The following is a 25,599-nucleotide window of genomic DNA, read 5'->3' as shown; positions in this document are numbered from 1 at the left end:
ATAATTTCAAGCAAAAAATGAACAAGAAAATAGAAACCAACTGAAATCTATTGTATTTTCAAATGTTTCATCCGTGTTTGTTTGTTATCTTTTTGTGATTCAGTTTTGATTAAAATTGTTTCCCAATATGTTATGATAAATGGTAAAAAAATGGTGCAAATGTGAGAAGCTTTGAAGAAGAAAATTGATATTTTAATAGTAATAGTGATGAAATCACTGACATTATGTTTACTTAGCAACTAAAGCAACAGACCTACCAGTATGCTAATCTTTATTTAACTGCTAAATTTTAAAACCCCAAAACATACAGATAAGATCATAAGATCAAGTTCACAAGCGCTGTTCTATCTGAGAATTTTCCTGGGTGTGAACCGCTTACTGTGTCATTGGCTTCCTCATCACCATTACGTTATCCAAGCTCGATCGAAGGCATTATTACTTCAATATGAGCAATTTGCTCTGCCATTTTTAAAGATAATTGTGTATTCCAAAGATATTCTTTTGGTACATTTAACTCACGACAATATTTGAACTCCTGATGTCCAGCACCGCTGTCAGATTATCTAACACTATTCCATTGCATGTTCTTTACTGAACGAACGATAAATGAATACTTGCAACTTTGAACAGTATTTTTTGGTCACAGATAGCAACCTTTTAACCTGTCTTCCCTATTTGGCAAACAGAGAATTTTTAGAAAATTTGTTATCTGATGGTACTGTAAATTTTGTGTGGATAGACTAAATACAGTTCGAATTTAGCAAATCAAAACTAACATTTGGGGTTTATTCAGTGTAGACCCTAAAATATCAAGTTTGATTTATAAGTATGTAGGTCGGTTTCAAAAGCTCAGTACAGTTTACTTTACTTGTTAAGTTATCCAATTCCTGTAAATAAATATTACTTAACTTGACTATAATATACTGTAGAGGGGCGTGTCGTAAAGTTAAGAAAAAATCCAAGTAATGCAACAGTCAATTGCAGCATGGGCCCCCCAGGTCCTGCTAATAGCGGGGACTTTGACTTTCGGTACAGCCAATCCCAGGTAAAATTCCCGCTCTGCACAGACAAACTGCTGGTAAAAGCCCCGCCAAATGCCCCCTCACCCTGGGGACATCCTAGATTAGGCCCATTCCCTGTTTTCGGCGCAAAAACAATACCTCCGCATTCACTTGGCACTGCCGGTCCACCTGGAAGGTAAAAGCATGGCCCATTTCCCCTGCTATCCCCAGTATAACCAAGACCTGGGGGCCATGGTTACAATTGACTGGTGCACAACTGTGGCAGAATAAGGGGTGGGAAATATTTTATTGTTTTATTTATAATCAAATATGAGAATTTAACACACCTGCAAAATGCCACAATACGAATGGGTGATAGTGTTCGTTCTGTAATGCTATTCATAGGTGATGAATATGACTAAAGACATGATATTGACAAACAAAATATAAGGCATTTGTATCCTTTCGTTTTTTATTTATTAAAATCTGAGATGTTGCAAATGCCTATTTAGATTGAAACATACCAAATTATAAAAAGCGACGATGTAGTGGTAGACCAAATTTGCTGGAAATCAATCGAGTTTCTCCAAATACAAGCCAAAATTAGGGTGCAGGACGAAGTGAACCATTTCCAAGTGAACCTGTTCCTAAGTGTACCATTTCAGGACCAAGTTAACCACATATGTATTATATAGTGGCTTTTGTGTGGAACACTGCCTGAAAGGTGATAATAACTAGTAAGTATCGCCATTTGAATGCAAAACTTCACACATTTGCTACACTGTTAAAGATGTTTATTTAACTGTTAGAAATTGACTTTGAAGCTTCATGACAATTAGTATAGTAGCTATTTTATGATAGTAACATAAATACAAGAGATACATAAATATTATGATATTTATTCCAAATCAGTAATACATATTGTCCATATTGTCCACATACAGCACAATACACAATTAGCCATTTATTGTCATATTACTCATCGTCTTCGCTGCGGTTTTCGATTGATGCTGGGATTGGACCCATACCAATCAGGTGACTGGCTTCCCTGGGCAGTTGAGATGTTGTGAGGTTGTCGTCTTCATATTTATCCCACATGTCGAAGAGGCGCCCATGTATATTCTTGTACTTTCGCCTCTGATTTCTGTTACAAGGTTGTCTGACTGTGATACTGACGTCCTCCGCTTCGATCCGCAGGAGTTGAACCAGAAGCCAACCCTCTAAGTCGTTGTTTGTGCGCACGGTTTCTCTAAAGACCAACCAGTTCTCTGGCTTCCACAGACTTCCCTCTACCCATGTCCGCTCCACGTACTTTACCAGACGGTCTATCCCATCATTGTCAGCATGTGCGGCGAGTGCCTACAAACCATCGAAGGCACCTCGCACATGCTCTGCTGGTAGGAAGGGGAGGGCCAGTAACTTCCTGATGCAATTGAAAGTATCGCCCCCGCTGGTGTACGTGGTACTGAGACATAGACGCACAACCATACGATAAATGCGCTGGGTCCAGTGGAACACGCATCCTCTGATGATCGCGCGCCGTCTCCATTACTATCAGGCTGTCTGCGAACATCGATGATGGTGTCGTTGTTGTAGGCGGCTAGGTCTGAGATGATGCTTATGCTGCTGACATCTGCTGACATCTGCAGCAATAACAGTGTCCATCACAGTCATGTTACATTCTTCACAGGACCACTCTTTAGTTACTGGACATGTGAGACACCAGTTTTGCACTTGCGATGTTGCCATCTTTCGCAAACGGTCAAATATATATATATATATATATATATATATATATTTATATATATATATATATATATATATATATATATATATATATATATATATATATATATATATATATATATATATATATATATATATATATATATACATTGTGCTGTTTGTAGTGTTTTGTGCTGTTATATGTTTCTTGTTTGTGATTTTGTGTTCTATGTCTTTGGCGTTTGCCCAGTGCCACTAAACCGGGTTTATGTTTAAACGTTTTGCTACTGAGCTTGTTTCTGTAGCTTTTTGCATAAATTTTGTTAAAGAAAACACATGAAATAGCTTATTCAAAATTTTATGACTTTGTCATTATATTCCAAGGCTTATTAAATTATTGATCAATGATAATTAAATTATTGATCAATGATAAACATCCGATCTTTTTTGATAATATTAGGAGAGGTTTAAATTGGCAATCAAATTTGGTTTTAACGGATATTTGTTTAATCATAACGATCACACTTTTCTCCCGACTAGGTATTTGAAAGCAATCAGATTTATAATGATATTGATATTATTCTCTCATACGTACTTGAACATATCAATTTGAATTGACAGAGTACAGCAATCAATTGTGAGAATAAATTACGTTTCTAAATACCTAAATAATTTTATTCATTTCATTGCAAACATTGTATATTTAAAATATGATACTCTACAGACTGGGTTCCTGGGTAACAAAATAACCCAGAGGGTTAATGATGAGCAAGTAAACGAATGTAGAAGAATGGCTTTTTAAAAGAGAAGGACATTCCACAGCAGAAGTTTAAGTTGGAATACTTTTCATTTGTTGTAAAAGTTTGTTTTATGTTACATTTGTTTTTCAATTTAAGAGCAATTCTTTTTATAAAACATGCTTAAAATATGGTGTCAGGAACTTTTTAGCCTAAAACATGTGCTTACTGACAAACGGCCAACACACAAGGCCTTTGATACTGGTCGCTGCACCAAGAAAACAATAAAAACACTCCCGATGAGGATGCGATTGTTTTTAACATAGTGGTTGCGGTCATTCGTGGACTTTGACCCCGTTGCTCACTTGCCAAAAACGACAATACCAAGGCAATATTTGTTTCAAGGGCGTCAGCACAATCGGTTTTTGTTATAGGCACCACCATCTACACAGCAATAAAGCTACGCCTACAGCTACCATTGACTTTGTAAAGAAGGTGCTACCAGGAAAGGCGCGGTACAACAAGGTCAATATGTTCAAATAAAAAGTGTTAATACCAGGCATTGGTATGTCCCTTCTTACGACTGTGGTTTCAGACAAAAATAGGATCAGCATAAGTTAATTGATATATTTTAAGAAACACAAAAACCTTAAATTTACAACAATGAATCCCTAAACACAGTTGTCCAAAAGAACCTCTCACTTACTGAGAAACATACTGCACCTTTGGTATAAAGACTTTTAATTACGTTTTTTGACAATTCAGAGCTTTGCGCCAAACCATGCTATTGATATGGGGACTTACCAATACTGAACTTTAGTTCCAAAGCACGAAACTGGTTCGCAAATTAGGAAACGCTATAAACTTTATAAACACTAAAACAAAAGTCAACAGTCTGTTTCAAACTCATCTGACAATCTCTTTCGAGTTTCAAGCTATATTGTTTTCCTTTTGTTTGCAAACATTTTATGACTTGCCATCCTCAGTTTTATTGTAATGGCAAAATCAAAACTAGAGCTATCACTGAATGATTAATACCCCCCGAACGCCACCTCTCATTATGATTTATCATTGTATGAAGTTTTATGCTATTACATCTAGTAGTTTTCAAGTTACTGTCCGGACAAAAGTTTGACAAAAAAAAACACAGAAAAAGGCAATAACTCTGTAATTTGCTAAAATAGTGAAGTGATTCATGTACACTGAACTGCTGTACCATTGTATAAAGTTTTATTACATTCCATCAGGTATTTTTTCAAGTTATGCTCAGGACAAGAAAAAAGTAACAAAGGGCAGTAACTCTGTAATTGGCTGAAATAGAATTGTGGTTCCTGTACACTACACTTCCTCTCATTATGATCTATCACTGTATGAAGATTTATTAAATTCCATCCAATAGTTTTCAAGTTATGCTCCGGAAAAGAAAAATAACAAAGGGCAGTAACTGTGTAATTGGCTGAAATAGAATTGGGATTCCTGTACATTACTCTTCCTCTCATAATTATCTATCCCTGTATGACGATTTATTATATTTCATCCAATAGTTTTTAAGTTATGCTCCGGATAAGAAAAAGTAACAAAGGGCAGTAACTCTGTAATTAGCTGAAATAGAATTGCGGTTCCTGTACAGTGCACTCCCTCTTATTATGATCTATCACTGTATGAAGTTTTATTAAATTGCATCCAATATTTTTTAAGTTATGCTCCGGACAAGAAAAAGTAACAAAGAGCAGTAATTCTGTAATTAGCTGAAATAGAATTGCGGTTCCTGTACACTGCACTCCCTCTCATTATGATCTATCACTGTATGAAGTTCCAATGAATTCCATCCAGTACTTTTCAAGTTATACTCAGGACAAAAAAGTAACAAAGGGCAATAACTCAGTAATAAGCAAGAATAGAGTTATGGTTACTAAATACTGCATTTCCTCTCAGTATGCTCTACCATTGTATGAAGTTTAATCCAATTCCATCCAGTGTTTTTAAGTTATGCTCCGGACAAGGTAAAGTGCAACGGACCGACCGACAAACCGCCAAACCGACCGACCTTAGGGTGACTCCAATATACCCCCTTCAAACTTCGTTTGTCGGGGGTATAATAATCAGAATGTAAATGAAGAGTGTAACATCACTCATGGTACCCTACTTATGTAACAAAAGACATTTCTTAAATAGATATACTGCTTCTGAACAAATGTTTCCAGTTAAAAGCCTTCTATAATGATTTGGAACTCCATTTAAAAAATCCGTAATCATAATATCAAACGCATAACCTAACGACTCATGCAAGCTCTAAAATTAATACATAAAAAAGAGGAACTTGAATACCGACCATATGAAACATAACATTCTCTCTCTACTTGTAAACCTCAACCCGCCTCTCCTTAAATTTTGGTCTCACTCATTAAACATACCGCAGGTCTTTTCAGTGAATAATTGAGTCAGTTCAATGTTCATTCTGATATCATTGACGATATGGAAAATAATTGCTTAAACTTTAAATAGTGTTTAAATCATTAAATTATCAATAAAATACTAAACATTTTCGTATTGACATTTCATTTCAAAGGCTACATTTCACCACTATTGATTATGAACGTAAAACTTCCTTTATGTACGTGCAGTGTGCGAAATGCCATTATGTACACCTTGAATTAACCACTCCTCTCCTCGGTATCGGGGCAAATGCGCAATTTAATGAAGAAAAATAACAAGTTATATGTTTTGAAAAAAGTTTCTATTGATGGGATATATATCAAGCCACTAATCTCAGCTAAAGCTATTGGTATGTACTATATAAATATATATATTTCATATGTTTGATATGTTTTGTTTTGCTTTAAGCTATTTTATGATTTGATGTTTGATTTGTAGTTTATAAAAGTCGAAATTCCAATTAAAATAAATGTATTTGCTTCATATACTTCTAAAGGGACGGAATGGTTAACAGATAAAACCCGTAAGCAGAATTTTCACATTGGATACGCTTCTCTATGAAGAGTAAAACTGGTGAAATAAAGTGCATAACACAAACCTCAAAATTAAAGCGGACATATTAATGGGCATAACACAAACGTGTCAAAAGCAACTTGATAACGGACGTATAATTAAACATAACACAAACGTGTCAAAAGCAACTTGATAACGGACATATAATTAGGCAAAACACAAACGTGTTAAAATCAACTTGATAGCGGACACATTAATGGGCATACCACACACGTGTCGAAAGCCACTTGATACCGGACAGGTCATTGGGCATAACACAAACGTGTCTAAAGCGAATTGATAACAGACATATGAATTTGAAATATCACAATCGTGTCCAAAGCGACTTGATAGCGGACATACCCAGATAACATTCTATATGGGACCCATATAGGACCCGTATGGGCACCTATATGGGTCCCATATGGGCCCCACATCGGGAGTGCAACCGGGTTCCACATAGGTCCCATATGGGCAGCCCTTATACTCAATATTGGATCCATATGGGCCCCATCTGGGCAGCCCGTGTACTCAATATTGGCCTCACATGGGTCCCATATGGGCAGCCCTTGTACTCAATATGGGCCCCACATGGGCAGCCCTTGTATTCAATATGGGTCCCAAATGGGCAGCCCAGATACTTCCATTATGTGTGGATCTGGGGTAGATCTATTTTCAAATACTTAAATTTTAAGTTTGCTGGAAATTTGGATAACAACCGCTTGTCAGAAACATCAGATACAAACATGCTGGAATGTAATAGCAGCTAAAGGGCATGCTTCTTGTACTTCCATTAAATATTCTTATGTTTTAACTCATTCTGTTTCCTGGAACAGAGAGAGATTATGGCGCAAAGCCTATATTATCCTGCAAGAAAACAACACACAATATATATGCTTTAACAATGTTACTTTATTTAGTAATCTCACTTATGGTAACTCGTGAAAATATCACTTTTGGTGCACACTCGGTGAAATTATAACGTGATACTAGTATTACACCGAAACCAACAAATATCCTCTACATCATGGAACAGTAATTAATTATGGATATATCCCATTTAAAAAAGGTGGATTAATACTGATTTAACGAAAATATTCTCAAAGATCAAATTTGTTGTGAAGAAATTGATTTAAAAAAATGTCAGTAAAAATAGTTATTTCAGTAATTTATCTGATATTATCAATTTTTCAATAATAACAACAATGAAGTTTACAAGAAGCAACATTTGTATAGTCTTTCAAGTTGATTTTAAAGGTTAATACCATATATAATTTTGTGTACCCTGTTAGTGTTAAGTTTGGACAAGATGTTGTAATTGTATTTATCAGTATCAATAACATCTCTCGCCTCTAGTCATGTCTTGATTTATATAGTAACAATGTTAAATAAAAACAACAACAACAGAATATAGGCAACAGAAAAACAGCATATAATGTCAACAACGAACATAACATAGCAGCAGAAAAAAAACTGACTAGAAGGCCAAATTTGACTAGACAAGAATTTTGCAATTTCAAGAAAGACGTGCTGATGACCTCAAACATTAAAATTAGCAATAAAAAGTATGACAAGATAAACAAATGAGCCGCACTCTGTAGTTCTGGCGCTTATCACATTTCTAATTACTTTGACATCTATTGAACTTTAATCATTGGTATAACTTTTTTGCCGATGAAGAAAAGGTTCGAAAATGTAAAATTAATGTAATAAATTTGCATTTTTTATGGAAACACTGTTGAATGTCTAGTCACTTTCTTCATTCTCCGGTGCTGATGGTTCAGGCTGGGATTGGGACACCTTATTTCGCGCCTTCCTTCCTCCATCGCGGTCCCGCGCCCCAGCTAGCCACTTGGATACCTCCATTTCCACGTCCTTCCTTGTAGCATTTCTGGTTGGCCCGTTCCTTTGTACACACTCTACAAAACAAGCATTCTTATCATTAAACAATGAAATGCAGTAAAATGTCAGTATTGCAACCATTCAATAGTCATAATTAAGTCACCTTGTAGCGCTGGAGCAGAATAAATTGGAATATAAACTAATTCTGGTATGTTTTACCAAAAATAGATGTTTGTTTGTTTCCGGGTTTTACATCGCTTTTAACAATATTTCTGTGATATCGCGGCGGTCAGTTGGTGCATCTTTCCTGAGCAAATTTAGATCATCTTAGCGTTGTACCAGTACAGAATGTTAAGGTAAGCAAGTAACTGACAACTTGCTTTACAGGAAGGTGATTTCTGCTAATATCACGCGCCACAACGCAACGCATGGAATCAAAACCACACAGCATGTAAAATACTCTCTCTTATTAATGTCCATAAAAGCTAGTCAAGCATTCTTCTTCATTCAAGCGATACCCAAATACGCGGATACCAGATCTTGGCTAATATGTCTATTTTGAACACCTTAAAGACACCAATTTGCAAATTCGTAAAATATCACTTACTATACAAGACATTCAGAATCTGGAGGCTCCGAAATTTCTTCTTTCCCTTAAGCCCCTTCATGTTGTATTCTCTGGCCAGCTGGTTCGACATGGTCTCTTTCATCAAGCGGTCAACAGTTTCCCGCACATCCGCCCCACCAAACATTGAAAGGTACCGCACCTTAAATAAAGCAGAACATATACTTTTTTCAATGATGATTTTAACACTATTAATTTTCAAAATGATATAATGCACATTTGTGATGGGCTGCAAGTCGCCAAAAGACGAATGATTGTCAACTGGACCTCAAAAACATGATCTGCGAAGAAAACTGTCTGGATCGACAAATTAAAGAGCTTTCTTCAAATATTTACAGCCTAGGGCTACACCTTTAGTGACTCATGCCTTTATGTTTGTTCCTTTCGCCCGAGTGCTATGGGGCACATTATCATTGCTTGTTTTGACCACTAGAGTATATACCATATCAACAGAATCATTTTCAATGTTATAATAACAGCTCAATTTCCAGATTTTGTGGGTACTATGTCATTTTCCTGGTATTTTGAAAGTTGCCAACATACTTGATAAATGATTTGACTGTCTTGTCCTAATAATCAATGTTGAAAATCCCGCTAACTGCCCATGACTTGTGCTCATGGCTATTATGGCATATCTAAATGAGATAACTGTCAGAATGAACCAAATAATTAAAACATGCCAGTTTTCAGTTCCGCAATGAATGCAGCAAAGTGTTTGTCCACTGTGCAATATTTTCCAACATAAATATAGCAGAATGATAATACAATATCATAATGTGCTCACCACAGACCATTATGTTATTTCGCATTTAAACCAGTGGATATGGGGTAGTTTGTTCAGTTACTAATGGAGCAACATACATGACTAACATTATGCTTACCACAGATGACAGCTTTGTCTGATCACCCAGAAGCTCACCAAATGCTTCCATCTGCTCTGGACAACAAATAGGGAATGAGATATTTTCCGGGAGCTGCAGCGGTTGGTCATCTGTTGCTGACCTTGACAACACTCGCTGCATCATCCTCTTAATTTCACGATTCTCCTCCCGCATCGTCTCATAGACTCTGAGAATCTGTGTAACAGCAGCTGAAAAACAATGTCAAAAATGTGTTTAATAGAAACTATCACTGCGTCAATAATAAATTCATTAACTTCCGTTGGCCCCTTGTTGTTGAGGGACTACCTTAAATGGCAAAGGGAACATAATTGCAAGCACCATGCAGCCCTACGTTTGTCCATAGATTTGTCAAAACATCTATGCTGTAAGATCCTAAAAGATGACTAAACGGGCTTTAACAATTGGAATCTTTCAAACTCTAGATTCTAGCAGGAGGGTGGTTTCGAACCCATGCTTTGCGTAGCGGATTGGCTGAATAATACAAAGGAAGGGAGTGTGATATGGAACTTTAATACGCTAGAACAGAAGATGCATGATACAGAATTTTCAATCCAGCTTGTTATTGCGTTTATTGGCTTGTTTTGAGGATAGAACATTTAATAAGTATATACTGTAATGAATATATTTACAGCACTAAGTTTACTTACTAGGCCGAATATTCTGCCCACGGGAGGGCGTTTCATAAGGTCCTTGCATTGGAGAAGCAATGGTATCACTTCGTACTTCACTGCTGGCCTCTCGCAGTGCCTGTGCAGATAAGCGAGGCGGAGGTGAAAGTACGCCTCGTGTCTGTTTGTGCGTTGTTGCTTGGTCAGGCATTTTAGATTGTGGTGGTCTACTCTCTGTGTCCGTCTCATTCTCATCATCAGTGTCACCATCATCCGATTCATACAGCCTTTTTGCTGGCCTATTTACAATAATATGAAAATACATTAATAAGTGCTTATAAATTATATATGCATTTAGTGAGTTATTGCGCCAAGTGACAATATGATTATCCTATTACTTATTTTCATTTTGGCCATTAAGTTCTAGAAAAGCTTGCAATGTCAATACTTAGTATAAAAATATCATATACGAGTGGGACAGTACATATTGTCATCCTGAGGAGAAACTGCCGCCCTAGGCGAGGGTAACAATATTTTTCAGAAGGTTAACAATATGTATTGTCCCACTCAAAGCTTATGATATTTCATTATACCTAAAAAAACTAAAATTTCAAGAAATGAATTGATGTCAACAGAATTTAAATGCCAACTACAGGTTTAAACAGATACAATTACCTATGACTAAAGATCCTCTATCACAGGTCAGTGTTCTAGTAAATCTTTTTGAATAGTTCAAAACTTGAAACAAACAAACAAACAGACCCTAAAATGTAGCTTCTAACACTTTTAAAGATTCAGACAGAATACATACTTCCGCTTTCTCTTCTGTTCATCATCTGATGTTTGAAGATCTGACGTCTCTTCCGACTGTTTTAATATAGTCCTCACTCTTTCAAAATTCTCTGCAACACAATAGTTTTACAATAATGCAGGGCATTTTTGCCTTCTATAAGTTATAACAGGGGCCTGTTAAAGCCCCTTCACAATTCAAAATTGCACTTGTTTTTCACAAAACAGAGGAGAAAATTTCACAATTCCTTGCAGATTTCAAAAATAATCACACTTTGATTTTAGATCAATTGTTTTTCTCTTGCTTCATAAAACCAATAGTACATCAGTTTTGACCATATTAAATTGGCGAGTAAAAATATGTTATCCCTTTACCCCATAGACACGCATTTTAACGCATATGCGACTAGAGCATATCAAGATCAGCCTGCACATCTGTGCAATCTGATCAGTATCTCCACTGTTTGCTTTATATCCACAAAATAATTTCTGACTGAAAAGCGAACAGTTGAGATCTTGATCAGACTGCACAGATGTGCATGGATCTGCACTGGTCGCATATGCGTTAAAACACGTATCTATGGGGTAAAGGGTTAACAGATCATCCCTTTGTAATTGTATGTACAAAACATTTCTTTCACAATTTGTTTACTGCAATTTTTTTTCACAAAATGACCAGGCCCAGGGCCCCTTCACAATTTTGACCAAAAAAAACCCTGGAATGTCAAAACCAGATTATTGTTCCAATTCAGGCTTACACAGTGGCTAAGAACATGTGACCTTTAACAATGGGAAAAGGTAAACAGACATATATGTTCATATTTTTCCCTCACAATAACACATTTTTTTAAAATAGCGTCGTGAATTAAAGAACTCACAACCTGCAGTTTCCAATATTTGATTATGTTAACTTCTTACCATTGCTATACAGAACTCTCGTAAGTTTTTTCAGTATCCATGTCTCGCTTGATGGAGGCTCCATTATTCTGGCAGCAATATTCAATCGTACAGATGTTTTGTATGGTGGCCAATACACAAAACAATTATCTTTGAGCCAGTTATGTGGCACAATGGCCACCTCATGTCCATTATCTACTTTAAATTCCACAATATGGTACATACTGGTATTCAGATATAAGATACAAGGCGCTAATGAATTGTACGGTAAATTGTTTAAAATACAATACATTTTGTATAATTTGCTTCTTTTAGATCATTGATAATAATTTACCTTTGCCATGTTCAACGAATAAAACCATTCCTTAGGAAGCATTCTTAAGAAAACAGAGCCAAGATATCATATGGCAACATGTGTAACTGTGAAATTGTCAACGCGAGAGCAGAATGTCACCAAAGGCGTAAGCCAAGGGTGCCATTCTGTTTCGAGGGTTGACAATATCAATGTCGCACATGCTGCCATTAGACATTCATTTTATTGTACCAAACAAGATTAAGCACATAAAAGTTTTAAAATGTTTCTGATAGTCAAAATATTTTTGGTTAATGGGATTTTTTCTATTGTTGACAAAAGTGAGGTGTAAAAAAAATTTTTTGTCAGAGGTTTGACCATGATAATTCAACATTGTACACATAGCATCGCCACTCTGGTTTACAACTACAATTAGGAGGAAATGCGGTCTATATAAACAAAAATAATTTGTATACAATTGAAGAGTATAAAGAAATCAAGTGAATTTCCGCTGTATACTGCGGAATCATAATTCTTCCTTTTTCATGCCTAAGTTGGGTCTGTCGTAGAGATTTTGTTTTGTTTTCGTATAATATTTCAACAAACAATAAAAAGGCACATTAATAACAGACAATTAAAAGGTACATAAATAACAGAAACAAAGAATTTTTAATATATTTTTTTTTTTAAAAATACCAAATAATGCATAATTACGTGTTGATGCACATTGTCAAAAGTGCTGTATTCTTTATCTTAAATGAGTGAATGGGTGGAACAACCACAAAATCATTCTTGTACGGTAGCAAGACACACTTGCATGTTATATCTTTAAGTGAAACTGCGGCAGTATCCTCATGTAGCCGGGAAACTCTGAACACTTTCAAGTCAGAAGAGTGAAATGGTTCAATATAAAAACAGCCTAAAACACCACTATACCATTGTACAACAAATATTCTTTCCGTTGCCTCTTCAGACGGGGACAAAATATTTCTAACCAATCCAACTTTATCACCAACCAGAATACAGATATTACCTTGCTGAACTGACAAAAAATATTTAGGTAACGAAATCTCCTCAAACTGGCCATAAACAACATATTCATTGAGGCGAGGACCATTGTGATGTCTTTTCTTAACAACACCTGACTTTGGTAATTTTGGCTCTAACTTTGCATCCTCCACAGACTTTTCTGAAAGTCTTCGAATAACTTGCTGAAGCGGATAATTTGGCTTTCTAACAGGTTTCTTCAACCTGCCTAAATAACTCTCAAAAGGAAAACATGAGTAACCATCAAGCTCCCCAAACCTTGATACATCATTGGCTAGATGGACTAAGCCATGCATGTTATAAACATACTGATCCTTACCATAATGATGTCTGAACAGACTAACAAATGAAACAAGAAGTTGATTGGCAAACTCACGATATGGCTGACAAAAAAACAGAGCTTGAAAGGCAATATATGGCAACAGATAATAACCTAAAATGTTTATATAATTCCTTGGACAAAATTCCTTTACAACTAGTCCGGTATACAGCAAAAATGTGCGAAATTCTGTAGCTTTCCACCTCTCTAGTTCTTCATTGGTCTACCTTTTCTGAGGAATTCCCTAGGCATATATGCACTCAGACCAACAAGCTGATGACAGACGCGCATGGTAAATGCTGGACCTGGCAGCCTTGTAGCACCCTTAGTCCACAGACACAAGAGTCTTTTCATAACCCATAAGCATACTAGATGCATGTAGTCAATTGGGAACTGAGTGACAAGACCCAAATTTGTATCCAAGAATGGAGATCGACCTTTGTGATGTTCTTCATTTGCCATTTCATTGAACTGGACATCTGTGCGCAAAAGAGCATTTGTATCTGGGAATGTCATACGGTGGTTTACGTATAGTCCCTTTTGAGAGCACTTATCACACCCAAAATACCCCGAGTGACCTTTACTTTGCTTCACCAAAGGTCTTGCAGGAGTATCACACAAAACACAAGATATTTCAATTTGAATATGGTGACCAGTTTGCGGCAACTGTAGACCAGTGACAGTCAAGTTGTTTATATCATCAACCAAATCCCGTAAATAATCACTAGCATTATCAGGTTTTTCATTTCCCAAGAAAATGCCAACAGCAAACGGCTTTGAAACAACAGTATGAACTGTTCTAGCCAAAATTGGCCAAAACTGACAGTTTGTACTCTTAACATTGATGGTCTGCCGTTAATTAAGAGTACAAACTGTCAGTTTTGGCCATCAATGTTGAGTTGTATCTGCAAACTGTGATATTAGTAGGATCGAAATTCACATCAAACGGAATTACAGTCAACAATGAACCAAGAATTTCCTAATCCAAAATGGTAATATGAACCACCAGCAACAATTTTCACTTTGTATTTTCCTACAAATTGGAACTTTCGCCAAAAGTATCAGATAATCCTGAATTGCTTTCATTACCCGGACTAGCAGAATCATCTGAAAAGTGGCAAGAATCTTCATTTGAACCTGTCGGATTGCTTTGATTCTGAAAAGTGGCATTCAAATCAGAAATACCTCTTTCTGTGACACAGGAATTTGGCTCTGAACCTGTATTATCAAATTTATTACCGTTTGCCGATTCTGTACCAATGGTAAATAAATGTTTAGCAACACTGGACCTTACTCGCCGGTAACGCTGCCAATACTCGGACGTTCTTTTCATAATGGAATTTCAGTAGCACAACAAAGGGCTTGGTTGGTACTTGGAAAAAAGTACTTGAATTTGTATACTGCAATTACGAATTAAATATTACAAAGATACTGTATTTGTATTTTGAATTTAATATTAAAAAAAAATGCTAATGAATGAAATATTGGTAAAAAATGGAAGGGACTTCTAAATTTAGGAAGGGACACTGGATTTCAAATGATGGTGTCTCTCTGGGATCTCTTAAGTCAAGATAGAAACAATTAATATGTTAGTGTCGATCCCCCTCACAGTTAAGTAATTGAACAATGACAAATATACACATGCATGTGTGAAAGTCCCCTTGAATTGGACAGTTTAAATACCTAAGAGAGGGAGTGTAATCTAGATAATGTCACAAATTAAATTGACGAAAGACTATCGCGAAATTACATGGCAAAGGCATAACCAAAAAATAAACTGCGTTGACAGCTTTCCTACACACACAATATATACTGTGTAAGGATATAAAATGACAGGTCGTAATACGAAATCGTGGTTAAATGTTCCGAATTCAAAAGAAATATTATTTACGTGTACAATTTTACAATTTACCGTTTCAAAAGGCACTTTCACAGTTTGAGCGGCAGCGGAAATCACGTCTGCGCATGATCGAAATTAATCTTATTTTACACCATACCCTGATTTTTATAAATTATTGCTAAATTTATTGTCTAAAAGTTACATTTTATATTTTATTTATAAAATACCAATATAAAAAACTAAACAAATTAATTTCTCGCACCTGCTCAGGGGCGCTTACGTTTATCGGGTTGCCCAAATGGGACCCATATTGTTCCCACATGGTTTGTATAAATGTCGAATTCTACATACTACTTTTATATAAAATAATAGCAATTTATGTCAAGGTGGTCACATTATTGCTCAAAGTAAATGAGTTTCAAACAAATGAATAAATGAATAATCGTTTATCCTTAAAGTGCTGTAATATGGGACCCATATGGGTCCAATATGGGCATGCCCATATGGGTTTGCCCAGATATAGCCCATATGGGTCCAATATGGGCATACCCATATGGGCTTGCCTAGATATAGTCCATATGTAGCCCATATGGCTCCCATATGGGTCCAATATGGGCAAACCCATATGGGTATGCCCATATTGGACCCATATTCATATGGGCTTGCCTAGATATAGCCCATATGGGTCCCATATATGCATGTTTGCTGGGTATTCATGGGCATATCACAAACGATCAAAAGCAAGTTGATAGCGGAAATATTTTGGGGCATTACACAAACGTGTCAAAAGCGAATTGATATCGGACAAATGCATTTGAAATATCACAGACGAATCAACAACAACTTGATAGAGAAAATATTAATGGGCATATCACAAACGTGTCAAAAGCAAATATTCATAGCGGGCATATTAATGGGCATAACACAAACGTGTCTTAAGCAATTAGATAATGAACATATTAAAGGGCATAACACAAATGTGCCATAAGCAATTTGATAGCAATCGTAGTAATGGGCATAACACAAACGTGTCATAAGCAATTTGAAAGCGGACATAATAATGGCCATAATTATGGCCATAATACAAACGTGTTATAAGCATCGCGGGCGTTTCAATAGGCATACAAAAATCGTGTAAAATGAAATTGATAGCGTACATATTTAGGGACATAACACAAACGTTTCAAAAGCAAAATAAAAGCTGTTATACTAATGGGCATAACACAAACCTGGCATATGCAAATTAATCGCGGGCGTTTCAATAGGCATACCAAGAACGTGTAAAATCAAATTGATAGCGTTCATACTCATGGGCATAACAGAAACGTTTCAAAAGCAAAATAAAAACGGTTATATTAAAGGGCATAACACAAACGTGTCATATGCAAATTTAAAGCGGATATATTTATGGACATACCGCAATCGTGTCAAAAGCAATTTTTAAGCGGATATCTTATTTGACATAACACAATTGTGTCATAAGGAAAATTAAAAGCGGATATATTAATGGGCACATCACAAACGTGTCAAAATCAACTTGATAGTGGATATAAAAATGGGCATATCACAAACGTGTCAAAATCAACTTGATAGTGGATATAAAAATGGGCACATCACAAACGTTTCAAAATCAACTTGATAGTGGATATAAAAATGGGCATATCACAAACGTGTCAAAAATAACTTGATAGCGGACAAATTCATGGGCATAACACAAACGTGTCAAAAGCAAATTGATAGCGGACATTTAAATTGACATTTCACAAACGTGTCAAAAGCAAATTGATAGCGGACATTTAAATTTTTTTTTAGCTCATATCAATAGGCATAACAATTCAATTAAATTTTATAGTTTAATAGCACAAACATTCAAGTTCATCGCCTTTACATCTAACAGTTACAATCACAACCATGAGAAAATGATGATCATATAAAGACATAGAGTATTTACTCTATGAACATATTGATTGATATTGCAAGAATAATGCTAAATTAACTATTTCAATGGTGATCCAAACATGTTACTGCGCTTGAACGCTGACGTACAGCGACTCTATACCATTGAACAATATAATAAACCTTATCATTCTTCACATCTTGGTTCTGTAGGCCTAAAGCAAGGGAAAATTATGTGCAGTTGTTAGTTTCTCTCGTTTTAGAAATATGGAGTTAATTTTAATGGATAGTAATAATTTGGGTCTAACCTTAAAAGAAATATATCTGAAATTTATGCGATTTGCAGATGATATTGTTATAATGGGACATTCACTCGTAATTTGCAAAGATGTTTACATTTGTTGGATTCATAGTGTAAACAATGGTGATGTTCCTGATAAAGGTAAGATTGCCGTATTTAAAAAGAGCGGTCCAAATAAAAATACTGAAAACTATCTGTAGCTGCAAGTACGGACCAGGTTCATAGAACCTAGTGTATATTTTTCAATGAACACACAATTAGACCGTGGGCCTGGTATTGTATCTGAATATAATTCTGGCTATTTAAAATTGACACGGCATTATCTTACCGTTCAGGTAATCCCTGTAAACTTAGTTCGTATCTAGTACATACGAACGTTTCCATATATTCGATTTTTTAATTTCATCAATAGAAAATTGTACTCAAACACCATATCATCATGAACTGTACAACTGAAATGGCAGTGGTTTTTATAGGTGGTAAATAATATGTATTTCGGCAAGAATATATGACAATGTCTGGAAGGCTATTTTCATTTATGCATTTTGCTTGGTCATTGCGTTGGCGGGATGGGGTGACAGGTTCGCGCCAGGTTATAAATTACCACTTATACACATCATTTTGTTTCAAATTCCTAGAACCTCGCATAAACCTACACAGATAATGTTTACGTGTAGCCGTTTTGACATGTTATGCACCAGTCAATTGTAGCCACGGCCCCCAAGGTCCGGGGGTATACCGGGGATAGCCAGGGAAAAGGACCTTGTTTTTACTTTCAAGGTGGCCCGGCAGGGCCGGATGACCGCGATGGTTTTGTCTTAGCGCCGAATTTATCGGAGACTGGGCCTTATATAGAGTCTCTGGGGTGCGGGGGCATTTAGCCGGGGTTTTACCATCAGTTCGTCTCCGCAGGGCGGGAATTTTACCCGGGGTTGGCTGGACCGAAAGTCAAAGCCCCGCTATTCCCCGGACCTGGGGGGCCGTGGTTACAATTGACTGGTGCATTATAGACCTACATATTAATCAAACCTATAAATAAAAGCAACGCGGAACGAATGCAAAATGCTTGTTTGGTGTTGTGTTCCAGTCTCTCTAGGGTTACAACTCGACACTTGTTTGAACCTGAGTTATTGACCTTGTTGTACATACGCATATGTTTCTCTTGAAACATGTTTGAATACATTGAACTGTTGTTTGGTTAAATATGAACAAGGGTAAATTTGTTTACATTCATCAGGTGTTTTTATTAATACTACTATGATGACGAAGTTGACAATGATTAATATATAATTGCTGTTATTGTGAAAGACAATCAATGGCATGTTTTGGTCTCGCCTCACGGGAGTTGTTTCCTGTAATTTGTTATTTATAACAATTGTAATGGGCAGGACTTGATTTAGAACTCACCTCATGAGTTTCACAATGCGAGAAATATGTCATGGGCTTTGGATGTTTATTTAATGAATATTTGTATATAAAAGGGTATTGCTAGTTAAAACATGTCCGGGGTCTTGCCTCACGATATATCATAACCTGATATATTTGATCAATAATTTTTAATATAATGGATAAAATCCTTTTTGTAAGTTATCTTTGACGGTAATGAGATTCATCAAATTCCGAATTTACATTTTCAAATACAGCTCTTCAAACAACATTGATTAACGTAATTTGAAGCTTGCATACCGAGGCATTCATATATATATAGATCTTCAAGTGACACTCACCCATATTAAGTCAATATTGAAGCTGTTAAAATATTGTCCCTAATTTATGACAGTCAAATATTGACAATCTTAATCAAGTACAGAAACCTTTAATATGATTCGAATGGTCGATTACAAAACTAAAAATTGTTTTCGCTTTATCAGCAGCTTATAATATTCATTGTAACGTAATGACCTCTGCCAATATATATTCATCACTGTTTAGGTCATCATTCCTATTTAAAGCTATGAAGTGGTCAAAATGACATAGCTTGTATTTTCATTAAAGCTTCATTACCGTTACCGGCAGGTGTCGATTAGATATTATGAGAATAGATGGAACAGTCAATCACTTTATCATATGTTTGGAATCTAAGACTTGAATAATAACTATCGAAAGACATGCCTTTTGCTAAACTCATATCTTACTTGGTACCGTCGAAGATCAATCGACTTCAACCCTAGGTCAACCGCTAATGGCTTATTCAAGTACTGTCAAGTAAATAGTTTAATTACCTTGTTTACTAAAGTTCTGTCATAAGGGTTTGGTTTAGCTTAATTTTACGTCACTTAACATATTGATTGACTAGCTCCTAATTGTGACGATAGCTAGTAAAATCCTTTGATTATTGTCACGTGAGGTTAAAGGTATCACATGATGTCGTTAAACTATTTAGGGGGATTAAAAAATACTTCTGAATGATCAACTGCAATTGGGGTCAATTGGGAAGTAAAAACACTTATCCGGAGCTTGATAGCAAGTTCGAAAGTTAGTTTAGAGTCAGAGTCTGAGTCTGTCTCTGGTAAGAGTGTGGGTTATATTCTGCAAAGTAGTTATAATCTGCAATAATGTAATTGGGTTTAAATCTTTAGGTCTACGGACCGAGTTTAGGAAGTCTGCCAGGTTAAGAGTCAGCTTTGTTCTCGTTTAATAGAACAAATTAATTGGCAACTAAAAAATAAATTATTTCTAACAATACAACTTGTATCATCGGACGTGGTTGTTTCGACTTTATAAATATATGTTTGAACGGCATAGCTTATAAGAAGGGAATTGGAGTTAGGGTGCTGCATTATTAAATATATTAATTATGTAAATTATGACCAAAGAATAACATTCCGATGCCACAAACGTAAAGGCTCAAGCCATCAACATTTAACATTATCGCCTAAACAGTAAACATGACCATATCGGGCCGATGCCGTCTGAATATCGGCATATCGGCCAGTGTATGCCGATATGGTCATGTTTACTGGAACATTGTATGGGTAATAATACTATATCATGGACCTATAAACCATGGATTGGCAACTCTCATCTGTGTTAATGCGATAATCTCAAACTCACGCGTGCAGCGGGATTTCATTCCGAGATCTTACCGTGTGGTCATTTTCGAGACGTCCGACATCGGCCGAATATATACATGTAGGAAAACATTAATTTTAATTGACTCAAATGCGCGGTACTTTCGTTTGTGTTGATAAAAGTCCAATTGAATCTGATTAAATCACATTTATTAATTATAATTAAATCTATAACGAACAAGGCATTATTAGCAGGGTTGGCGGAAATAACCGAAGATCGCCGTTAATCACCGATCGGAGATTCGGCGGACTTTTCGGATATTTGCCGAGCGCGCGCTAAGGATTGTGGGTAAATTATTATTTCTTATTGTTTCACCGATATGGGGCAGTTGCCAATCCATGGTTTATAGGTCCGTGACTATATGGTTTAGATTTGAATGTTTAAAAATAATTACATAAACAATAGCTTTTATTTTAATGGACAAAAAAAAACGTTTTATAAATATGCCAATATCGGGCCGATATTGGCCCGATGTATACGTAGTATTGCTTCAAGGGAGAGCAATACATTTGTTGCAACTTTCACTAGCAGTTCATTCCCCTTGCGATTAATTAATTATTTAAATTCATTATCATCAAATAATAAAACCAATTTAAGTTTATATGGTTATTTTTAATTACGTCTGTAATTAAAAGATTCACTTCATGTTTAATTTGATTATTATCTACGAAATTATTTAGTTTAATTTTCACTGCGGTATTTGTGCCATTTCAAAGAGAAGTTAGAAGTCAAATCATATTTTGGGTTTTTATCAATGGTCAATCAGATTTATTGGCATATCGGCAAATTTGCCTTGGGCCATTTACAAATATAACCATAAATTATGGCCAAGACGCACAAATAACATGCAAGCAAACGTAAATAAACTTTATATAAGTGATACAACATTGAGCAAAATTTTCTTTTGTATTTACATGATTAACATTATAATGTTACTGGTCTATAATAAAATGCTCTACATGTAAAATTGTTATTTATTAAGAAGCAGCTAATTCTTGTAACTTTTCATTTCTTAGTTTCATAGCATAGAAAACAAATTTTGCAAGATTGTTAACCTGTTTACGGTTTCTATTTAACACAATGTGCTTAAAGTTATCCTGAGATGGCCAACTTGACCTTATACAATATTCAATTCTTAATTCTGAGTATGCACTGCAACATAAAAGAAAGTGATTTTCTGATTCTAAAACATTTTGCGTACAGAGTTTGCATAATCTATCATGTCTATTTACATTATCATATCTACCAGTTTCTATATACAGTGAACGCGATGAAAGTCTAAATCGAGATAATTCTTTTCTATATTTTTCGTTGGTTACAATATCTATGTAATCTTCATGCACAAAGCTATTTTTATACATACAAAAATATTTCATCTTTGGTTGATTTGATAATGTATCATGCCACGTTTGTAAATATTGATCTCTTAATCTTTGTTCTAAGAAAGGTAAGTAATTTGTTTCGGGATTAAAGTCATCAAGTATATTTCCAAAACCGAGATTATTCAACAGCCTCTTAAGAGAGCTATAATACACATTTGCATTAGAATTTACAAACACGTTCCTATGACTTTCAAACATTTGGTATATTAATGAATCAGGATTCCTCATTACTTTGGTCCAAATTTTAATGATCTTTCGTTACATGTAACTGACAACGGGAAACGTCCAAGTTCACCAAAAATAGCCATATTAGATGTTTGTGATTTAATCCCTAATACAAGCTTACAAAACTTAAGATGTAGGTTATCTATTTCTTTATAACCATATACACCCCAGACTTCCGAACCATACGTGAGTATGGGCAACACGAGGGAATCAAAAAGAGCTAGCTTAGTTTTAACATCAAGAGGGACTCTACTAAAAACGGAAAGTAAGCTATTATATGCTCTAAGAGCCTGCTCACTTAACTTTTTAACGGCAAAATGCATGTTGCCCGTGTTTGTAAAATTGATACCTAGATAAGTGTAATCCTCAACTATTTTAATAACTTCGTCATTGATCATCCACTGGAAATTGCATTGACTTTTTCGTTTCTCAATGATACATATTTTAGTTTTATTAGTATTGATTTTAAGTCCCCATTTGCTAGAGTATTCATATACCGAGTCTAGCTGATGTTGAAGACTATCAGGATTTGTAGTAGATAATGCAATGTCATCAGCAAATAGTAGCGTAAATATAGAAAATAAATTGATATCAGAGTCAGTCATGCTCAGTAGATCAATATTATCCTTTACATCGTTAATAAATAATATAAAAAGTAATGGGAAAAGGGGTTCACCCTGTTTAACACCAAGTGATATATCAAACATTCAGAATATGACATGGTACTTGAATCTTTTATACATGCTTTAACATTTTCATATATCAATTTTATCATTCGAATCATCTTTGAGCTAATACCAGTTTGCATAAGTTTTATCCACAGTGCATCATGTATAACAGTATCAAAATCTTTCTCATAATCTATAAACGCACAGTATAATTTGTTCTTACAGTGAGTAATTTTTTGAATTAACATATGAAGTGTAAAAATACAATCAGCAGTACTACGACTATTTCTAAAACCAAACTGGGCCTCATTGAGGACCTCATTTGATTCACACCACTTGTCTTCTATTTCTTAAACAAAGTAAAAAACTTTTAGCTATAATATTGACAAGAGTTATTCCCCTGTAATTCGATGGGTTCAATTGGTCACCCTTCTTATAAAAGGTACAATGGCCCCTTTTGTCCAATCATCAGGATAAATTTCATTATCAAAAATAAAGTTGAATATCTTCATGAGATACGGGGAAATAAACTCTTTACAATCGTTTTAACAATCTCATCGACTGTAAATGCACAATCAAGTTTATCAACATTGACATTATTATAAATGCCATAGGCTTCCTCTGGGTCAAAGCAACTTGGATGAGGATTACTCGACATATTTTTAAAATGCTCTATAAAATCATCAATATTAATATCATTAGCATTAGTTGATTTTTTTTTAATTGTATTTGTGTATATATTTCCAAACCTTTCTTGGATCAGTTTTACTTAATGTAGATAATGTATGTTTTTCCTTATCGTAGTATTTACGCTTAGCGTTAGCTTTAACGCTACATAGTCTGTTTCTAGAAGCTAAAGAAATCAATCTATTATTATCAGTGGGTTTTACCTTATATTCTCGTTTTTTTCTTAAAAATATTATTTTTGCATGATTTACAATCATCATCAAGCCAAGGAGAAGTATTAACTTTCCTTGACCTATTAACAGAGTTTGAATTTGAAACATTTCTACCATTAATTGATACGATATATCAAAAACAAGTTTGGAAAAATCTTCAATGCATGTGTTTACATTTGAAACCCCATTCAACAAATTTGACAAAATTCTATCAAATATTGTTTTGTTTTCATTTAATTTTGTGTTTAATATATCCTTATTATTGGAGTTCCAAGTAATTTTATCATATGAATGCTGTATATTAACACCTATCAAATTACAAAATTTGAATGTATATTCAATATGACAATGATCCGAAAATTCCGTTAAATCCGACACATTAAAACTATCAATCAAAGTGAACTTGTTATAATTTACAATAATATAATCGACAACACTAGCGGCTAAACGGTTTCTTATTAGGTTATAGCATGTAAATTTCCCACTTTCCAGCCGCCCATTAACAGTAAAAATACTATTTTCCTTGCATATATTTAAAAGTTTATTTCCAAAGCCGTTAATTTGATTATCCATTGAACATCTCTTAGATATTTAATCAAACGGTAAATCAGTAATAGGCATATCGATGAATCGGTCAAGGTTAATATTTTCAACCAGATCCGACCTTTGTCCTATCCTACTGTTAAAATCTCCTGTAAGCATAATGTCACCTAATTGCCCGTAGTTAATTATGTCAGACGACAATTGGTCATAAAAGTCATATTCAAATAATTGTGAGTTTCTATTTTTATAAACAACCGATCCTTCTGGAGGTACATAGCAACTACATATAAACAAATCATTCTGAGTACCAAAATAATGTTTGCTAAGTTTAAACCAAAGTATACCTTTTTCATTTTTATAAACAAGTTTGATATGACAAAAATATTTCTTTTTATAATAAACTATTACACCGCCGCTGTGGCGCTTTGCTTTTTTGTTATATTTTGGACGTGGGCAGGAAAAGCTACGATAATTGTCAATGTTAGCATTTGTAGATTTAGCTAACCACGTCTCAGAAAAAATAAGAATGTCATAATTTGATATGAAGTTCAAGAAATCGTTATCATGTAACTTTGAAGAAAGTCCTTGTACATTCCAAGAGATACAGCGGAGCTGCTTCTGTGCGGTGTCCTATGGGTCTATCCGTGCGTTGCTCTGGTTTCCGGTATTTGGCGGGTTCTGAGAGCCGCTTCCGGGATCCTCTCGGTGCTCGCTTCTTCCGGAGGCAGCAGGGTTCCTGTCCGTACGACCAGCGTCTGATTAGCGCTGATTCCATAGTCGCCTAGGGGGTAGTTCCGGTACAGGGCCAGCAGGGGGCTTATCGTGCGTATAGCGTGCCCTATCTATGGATAAGGTGTCGTATGACAAGTAGGCGTCCTTACCCTGCCTACTGGCCTGCACTAGATACAAGAGTAGATTGCGACGCCTTTCCTGAATAACCTTAGGGAACTGTTCCCCGACACTGTATCCAGATCTTCTCAGCTGTGTACGGGCTGCTTCCC

General features: G+C 35.5%; 1 protein-coding gene across 5 annotated transcripts in view; it reads left to right on the top strand.

Annotated features, from left to right (window-relative positions):
* The window catches only part of LOC128244671 (ezrin-like), a 230,160-nt gene that overhangs the window by 24,586 nt on the left and 179,975 nt on the right, over positions 1-25,599 (top strand). For 4 of the 5 annotated variants that reach the window (XM_052962702.1, XM_052962701.1, XM_052962699.1 and 1 more), the window contains exon 1: positions 6,112-6,248. The exons of the other annotated variant lie outside the window; for it this stretch is intronic. The gene's annotated coding sequence lies outside the window, so the exon portion shown is untranslated. Of the gene's footprint in view, positions 1-6,111; positions 6,249-25,599 lie in introns of those variants that run through there. 5 annotated transcript variants of the gene reach the window in all.

This window comes from Mya arenaria, chromosome 8 (genome assembly GCF_026914265.1).
Source record: "Mya arenaria isolate MELC-2E11 chromosome 8, ASM2691426v1".
NCBI lineage: Eukaryota > Metazoa > Mollusca > Bivalvia > Myida > Myidae > Mya > Mya arenaria.
This window is presented reverse-complemented; position numbering and strand designations above follow the sequence as displayed.